The sequence below is a fragment of the Biomphalaria glabrata genome, chromosome 15 (assembly GCF_947242115.1).
Source record: "Biomphalaria glabrata chromosome 15, xgBioGlab47.1, whole genome shotgun sequence".
Classification (NCBI taxonomy): domain Eukaryota; kingdom Metazoa; phylum Mollusca; class Gastropoda; family Planorbidae; genus Biomphalaria; species Biomphalaria glabrata.
In genome coordinates this window covers 13,236,151-13,244,565 of record NC_074725.1, presented here as the reverse complement: position 1 = coordinate 13,244,565, position 8,415 = coordinate 13,236,151, and the positions used below count along the sequence as shown (strand labels likewise).

At 30.8% G+C, this 8,415-nt stretch overlaps 1 long non-coding RNA gene across 1 annotated transcript; it reads right to left on the bottom strand.

Annotated features, from left to right (window-relative positions):
- Nucleotides 1–443: 443 nt before the first annotated feature.
- LOC129923084 (uncharacterized) lies at nucleotides 444–1,002 on the bottom strand. The gene is made up of 3 exons (XR_008774997.1): nucleotides 942–1,002; nucleotides 754–838; nucleotides 444–538 (listed from the first exon to the last, which is right to left on the bottom strand). It is a non-coding gene; the product is annotated as an uncharacterized LOC129923084 (long non-coding RNA).
- Between the last annotated feature and the right edge of the window lie 7,413 nt (nucleotides 1,003–8,415).

Below are 8,415 nucleotides of genomic sequence, written 5' to 3'. Positions count from 1 at the left end.
GCTATCCTATTAAACAAAAGGAGGTAATTAAATTAAAAAAAAAATAATAATCAATAAAAAAAATTTTAAATCTAATACAAACAAATAAATAAATAACTTAAATAGAAAAATATAGCTAGTTTTAAAATACTTCAAATATATTAAGTATAAGTACAAGTTTTAAAAATTTCTAATTTCACAAGTAGGCCTTATAAGCTACCTATCTAGATCACATGGTCTGAAACTGGTACTAACTAACATTTTATGTTTTTATAATAGATTTGTTATGCTTTTAAAATTAACAGGTTTTTTTTTCACTTTGCTCCAAGATATTTGTCTGGTACACTAGAATTCAACTCACCTATTGTTCTTAGAGAATTACATAAGTAACCTTGGACACAAACTCGATCTTCTTGGGCTGACATATCCAGACTCCTGCCAATGAAGTACAGTAAAGTTGGCCACTACCATTGCAAGAAAGGTGTACACACCGTTTGGCAGAGTGACTTGGCAATGAAGACTTGTATATCATAGGGGTGCACTGCTGATAGCTGATACCCTGAAAACAGTTTGTGATCACATAATCTCATTTCATTGACCTAAATTTTTAATTAATAAATGCCTTTTAACATTATATTAGTTATGATGATGCATTAGCCTTGGTGCATCAAATAGCTAGTAGAGTTGTCTAACAAACTAAATACCTATGGCTTTTAATATTTTCTTCTTTTGTAAAATTTGTGTGGTGAATGAGAATAAAACTTTTGTCCTCACTGTGTAGCCCATCTTCATAGTGCTCAGACAGACCATCAAACATTTGTTGATATGTAGTACAGGAATATGCTAAGCAAATCTGAAGCTTGACCAAAACACAGAAAAATGTATAAAAAGTTATTTTTAACATGCAATGATAAATTAATTTAGAATTAGCAGTTAAAGAAAAGAAAAAAATTAAGTCTTACTTTGGCCTTGAAAGCTTTAATTCATAAAAATGCCAAAGAGAAAACTGTCATCTGACAGCAGATTACCAAGGATGACAAATTGGTACTGTTGGCAGCAGCGAATGTGCACTTGTTAAGCTGATTAAATATGGAAACTTGAACTAGAATATGTCTTAAATACACTATCTCATGATATTTAAAATAACGTTTCTATGAAAACAATAGTTACGCCTATAAGTATTGCATAGTTTGACTATGTTAAATAAGATATGAAGGAAAAATACTTGCCCCATAATTAGATTTACCATGATGTTTACTTCTAGTTTCAATTTCTTCATTCATATTTACCTGGCCTGTCTGTTTACAGCTTTGGCTTTTATCTTCCAGGCTAGTAGTTGATTAGTAATCAATACTCAACATCTTGAACTGATTAAAAAAAACAACAACTACAAGCTAAATAAATAATTGTATAATTACACATTAAGATGCAATTATTATCATTTGAATTCAACCAGATATCAAGTAGCTGAGCATTTAAACAAATAAATGGCATCTAATAAAAAATTGCTTAAAAGTATCCACTATACTTGTAAGGCAATATCTGTTGTTTTATAGTTTTGAAATATTTGTGCTTCAAGTAGGATGTTCTATTGAGAATAAACTTTGCCTTGACCTCGGGAAAAAAAAGTAAGTCTCTACTAGTTCTGCTCTTCATATTTACTACTCAAAGATGGTTTACAAATCTGTATGGCACTCCATTTCTTGAATAAGATCTATTCAACGTCTTAATCTGAAAAATGTGAAAATATAATTTTATTTAACTTGTTACAATAATCATGACTATATGTACCTAACTCTAAATGCTAAATGACGGAAATGATTTTTTTTATGTAAAAAATTTCAAAGCAATTATCAAAAGCCAAGAGGACAAAGAATATTCAAAATGTTATCTAATATTGAGCCCAAGTATATCCATGATGAAAAAGCTTAGTGAAAAGCACAAATGCTGAGGTTCCCTAAAAAAAAAAAAAAAAATTATGTTAACATTGATATTCACCAGTGCAAGCACTAACACCAAAAATAGAATTCAAATAAACATTTAAAAATTAGAATATTCATAATTTGCCTGTTGCTTTAGTATACATAAAAAATAAATGACATTTTATTAAAAAAAAAAGGTAAAACATTTAGATGAACTACTTGCCTTATAAGCTCAACAGACAGATGAATGGAAAAGTATGTTTAAACAGGTCCAGAATTCTTGATGGCTAGAGAACCACAGGAAGGGAATTGGCATGACTAAAAAACTTTTAGATATGCTTACTACACTGATTTTTCCTGTTCCCCATAACTTGTAGTTCTTTTCATTACCTACATCTGAGGAGAACTAAGCTATACTCAGCATCTTAACCTGAAAGTTGTAATAAAATGTGTACAGGCTGATAAATCAAATACAAGTCTTAGTGAAGATTCTGGGATTTTGACTAAACTTCATAATGAGATAATCCCCTATTGGATCTAGCTCTCTAAATGTTACAGTGAAGAAAATTTATTAAAGTTATTAAAGTTTTTTTGTATACATTTGAAACTAATTACCATAAGGCTAAGAGATAAGAGAAAACAAGTATTCTTAAATTGTTAGGAAAATATTTAAAACATTTTCAATTAGCATGCAATAAAAAAAGAAAGAAAAAATGCAATTAAAATATACAAATACATAGAAAAAAAATATACTTGCTTTGATAGATCTGTAGTAAGAAACTGGTTCTTATTTAACATACATGAAAAGAAACAAATTAAATTTAAAGTAGTTAAATGTAACATTGGAAAGGGCCACTTGCCTGAAAAAGAGAAATTTGGTACAAGCTTGCTACAATTCTGATGATATGTGCTTTTTATTTCTCAGATGTCTCTTAGTCATAGTTCTCATAATCTAGATCCCATTTCTAGATCAATTGGCTGTAAACTGCATTTGGAACTGAAAATGTTATAAAATATGAGAATATGGATGTTATGACTGCAAAGAGAAAGAGTTTATTTTGAAGATATTGACTTTATTACCAAATTAGTAAGGCTAAACCTTAGTTTACCTCATAAATAATACATCAATCATAAGGAGGCTTTTCTAATATGCATATATTTAAAACTAGTTTCCAAAAACTAAGATAACAGAAAAAAATACAAAGTGTTATGTTAATATTAAAAACAGGTTTAATTAGCATGCAGTAACAATACAAAGTTGTCACCACCTCAAAGTTGGTGCCATAGAGTAGAAACCCTAATTCTGTATTGTGTATGTTAATTCCATATAGTGAATCTTATTCACAACCCATGTTGCACTAAGGTGAACACTTTTGACCTCAGGTGAACCAGAGAGTTAAAGGCAGTCAGTCCACATAGAAATCTTGTAGCAAGCACTTGTATTGAGTCACTTAAGATATAAGCAGTAGAGTTAGATGTTTAAAGTAGTTGGTTATAGAATAAGTACTAAGTTGTGATATATTACTGTTGGATTAATACTGACCATTCCTGGGTCGAATTGTATGGTGTATTCACTATGTGGTGTTATATTAAATTTATTGTGTCTGCTACACCCAGCGTCATTTCATTATTCAGTGATTTGTAACAAGAACCCAATGTCACCACCACGCCTACATTGATAACCACAGCCACATTCATAACATATAAAATAACACGGTGACATTTCTTGGTGTCAGAAGTGCTGTCAGAAAACGACATTTAATGGTGTCAGAAGTGTCCAAAGTGCAAGCCATTCAGTGCCAGCAAACATTTGTAGTGTCAAAAGTGTCAGCAAACAGCATTTATGGTGTCAGAAGCGGCCGAAAACGACATTTATGACAGCATTGTTCAAAGTCACTTTAACATGATATGCTGAGACAACCTGCGTGGACGAAACTAGACAACCCTGATCTTACAACCTGTGTGGGTGAAACTAGACAACCCTGATCTTACAACCTGTGTGGGTGAAACTAGACAACCGTGATACTACAACCGGTGTGGGTGAAAATCTAGTACTACAAGTCATTCAAGTCATCGTTTGAAGACAGCTGATATATGGTCAGTCGAAGTAGCTGACATATTCAAGAATCATCTACATCGAGTGCTCGTCATAATTCTAATGACACACTCCTATTGTCGCTGTCTAACAGCACATTTAATAAGAGAGCGCTCTTACTTTTAGACCTCTCTTGTCGTCACTACTTATGGTCATTTTTAGTTATTTATATTTGTTTCAGCAACTGTATGAAAATGGATTACTATTGTTCAAGAACTTGAGTACCGTATCATTTAACATTGTACTGTGGATTTAACAAATGGATTACTTATGAACTGTAACATTGTACTGTGGATTTAACAAGTGGATTACTTATGAACTGTAACATTATACTGTGGATTTAGCAAGTGAATTACTTATGAACTGTACCGTTGTGCTGCGGATTTAGCAAGTGGATTACTTATGAACTGTACTGTGGACATATTTTATGTGGAGCATCACCGGAACTTTATGTACAAGTCAAGCATCAAGTGAATATTTAAGGGAAGTAACTTTAATTACCCTTTAGTATTAATGAATATTGATTAGTTCTCTTTGAACTACACCACAATTTTTTTTCATTGTTTACATTTGTATTTATATATACATTTGACTTTAGGGACTAAATTTAATTATCTATTGAGTCTGAGCATTTATATTTTTCTTCAAGTAAGCATCCAGGTATTGGTAGGGACTCTTTAGATAAAGTAAATACTTGATCGTATAGCTGTATTAGTTAAGTTTGTATTTTGTCAAGTATCTATCATATTGTTAAACTCTTGTATTGATATTGTCTTGTTTACATTTGTTGAATTTCTTTTGCGTCATAGTTATTTCTCATTGTAATTCTTTTGTCTACTATTTCTACTATCTTGTAATGTCTCTTTAAAGCAGACTGTTTAGTATCTATAGTGTATTTATGTTTGTCTAATTACTTATTAATATATATATTTATTTTACTTCTTATTTCAACCTATTTTTTATTATTATCAACACTACACTACACACTTGATACACTATGGGATATATTTTGATTTGAGATTATGACAAGATTGATTGTATATAATATATACTTTGAGCACATTGAACTATTTTGATACTATTGATACATTGATCACTATTTATCAGACTAATAAGGCTCACATAATTGTGAATTATTTGTTGCAATAAATTTTTATATTGCAAGTGGAGATACTAGAAATACATAATCACATAATTGATCAGTAAAGTATTACATTACGAACTAGACAAAGTACCAAGAATAACTTAAGATACCTCATAACCTCAATTGTTTCGCACAAAATATATATCTACTATTACCTGTAATTACTATTTGAGCAATAATAAGTATTTATAGTACAATATTCATTTACAACTACCTAGTGTACACATATCTATTACTAAACTATATTACTAATTTGAATCTTTGAAAATGGCTGAGTATGAAAAACTAATAGAGATAGTGGATAAACTAAAGTTAAAAGAAGATGATAGAGCTGCATTCATTAAAATTGAAATAGATAGAATTAGAGTAGAAAAAGACAAGCAACGGGAAGAAAGGCTACATGAAAGAAGACTGAGAGAGAAAGAACAAGAAAACTTAGAGAAAGAAAAAGAACGCCAGCATGAAATAAAATTAAAAGAACATGAAGAAAAAATGGCCAAGCTAGCAAAAGAAAATAAAGACAATTCAGCAAGTCAAACTTCATCTCATCATCAGTATCATAGCAAATTTAGGAACTTTGATCCAAAAGAAGACACATTAGAAAATTTCATTATTCAATTTGAATACATCTGTCAAACAGCAAATATGAATAGTGCACAAATGGCTCAACAACTGCTAGCTAACCTAAGAGGTGAACCACTAAACATCATCGACACACTAACTATGGAGCAAAGAAAAGACTACAACACAGTAAAACAAAGACTTATTGAACATTTTGGCAAAACGGAGGAGCACTATCGAAAACTTTTTAGGGAAATAAAACTAGCAAAGAATACAGATTTAAAAAGAACAATACATGACATGCGCCAGAACATGACAAAGTGGCTACAACTCGCAAACTGCAACTTAGATGACCCCAAACAGATATTAGATTTCTTTCTCATTGAGAATGTGCTAATTAATGTTACAGATGCAGCATTCTCATTCCTGAAGGAGAGAAAAATAAAAAATGAAGCTGAATTGATATCAAACTTAACAACATACAAAGACTCACATCCAAACATCACCATTGACAAAAGGGAATTGTACAATGTAGCTGCAACAGTGACAGAAAACCATCCAAGAACTACAAATAAATTTAAATATGCCAAGAGCATACAATGTTTTTTCTGTGGCATATTGGGTCACACCAAAGCAGAGTGCAGAAAGAGAATGTCATCAGAAAAACAGCAATATTTAAATAGAAACCATACATATAGAAGAAATAACAAAAATTACCAGAGCTTCAGTCCTAACTATAATAGATCCTATCAACAACAATATAACAGAAGAACATGGCAAAGCTACAGTCCAACTAACAGTAGATCACATCAAACAAACAGAAGATGGCAAAACAACAGAATGTCTAGAAGAGACCAATTTCAAGATAGACAACATACTTACCACAATAACAATCATACCAGACAAAACATGGCAGCTGTAGCAACTGAAAGACCAATAGAATATGAAACAGTAGCATATATACAGACAAAGGTAGCCAAATTAAAAGTGTATCCTGCCTATGTGGATGGCATTAAGGTATATGCATTACGTGACAGCGGCTGCACCTCAATCATTGTGAAGAAATCACTAGTAAAACCTGAACAGATACTTGAAGACAAGGTCACACTGATTTATGCAAATAAAGACTTATGGGAAGAATGTGAAACAGCATTAGTTTTCATTGAATCACCATGGTTCACTGGTCAATACAAAGCCATAGTAATGAACAACCCAGCTGAAGAACTAATTATAGGGAACATAGAGAATATAGTTGAACTGTCAGAAGAAGCCTTAGTAAAATGGGCTAATAGTGTGAATCAAGAAAACATTGAGTTAGCATCAACTACTAATTCACATGATTTCAACAATGTCAGTATACATGAAGCAACTAAACATAATCAGTCAATTGCAGATACAAATAAAGTAGATGTAGAATGTCAAACAGATTCTAGCACAACACTAAAAGTAACTAGTGAGATACAAACAGAGGAAGTATGCTCCTATACAAATGCTCATAGAGATGAATTCAGACCTCAATACAGAACTACTAATGAGAAAATGGCCTTAACATTTAAAAATAGTAAACAACTAGAACTCTATAGTGCATCAGTTAATGAACGTGATGTTAAGTGCATAATAGATGAAGAATCTACCACAACCTTTGTAGATAAATATTTAGTGAAGCAAGAGAATTATCTAAATGACATAGCTATTGTTACTATGCCCAATAGTAAAATCATACACTGTAAAACTGCTATGGTAGATATTACATCACCATGGATAAATGGGAAATTTAAGGTGGTTGTTCTAGAAAACACTATCTGTTCAATAATTATTGGAGCATATCCAAATTTGGTCAAACCTTGGGAAAAGCCACAAATTAGAACTAATCTATGTCTATACAAATTGCCTGGCAATTGTTCATTGGATGATATCTTATCTAGTGTTGAAAATGTATCTAGTAATTGTACCTATAGTAGTATTGAAGAGCATCCAAAATATGGCTATTTTATGTGGTTAGATAATAAAGATTTTGAGGAATACAAGAAGATTTTGCATGAGATGTATGAAAACACTATTCAAGGTCAAAGAATTAAAGTCACCATTGTAAATTTCAAAGATTTAAGATTCACACCTTAAAGTAAACACAATTATTTTTACAACCAACCATGATGTCATGTTGTGAACATTGTTTTGTAAACAATGAGTACTATTTGTAAACATTGAACTAGAAACCATTTTTTTAAAACTCTATTTGTAAACAAACTTTGGAATTTGATCACTACATTGTAACCAACAATTTTTTCACATTCTTTTGTCAACAGGAATAACATTTTTGTACTCAACAATGTAAACAAACATTGAATTTTTTCCAAACTTATTCAGTACCTAGCTTAATTTTTTCCATGCAATGTAAACATTATTTTTTCTCATTGTATTGAGAACAACTTTGACAAATTTTTTTCCACAGCTATTGTAAACAAGATTGGAATTTTTTTTACTATGTCATTTATCACAATTATATAACTTAGTCACATTTTTCAATACTATTGAAAAAGGAGATTGATTCATAATGTAACTTATTTATTCAATGTCAATTAGTGTAATCAAATATTGACATACACTTGTATTTTTTTGAAAACATTTTTGTCAAACTATTCTTATGGACTATATTTTTTGTAACAATCATTGATGTAAACAAGAAGATTGTTGTACAAACTTTTTGACATTTC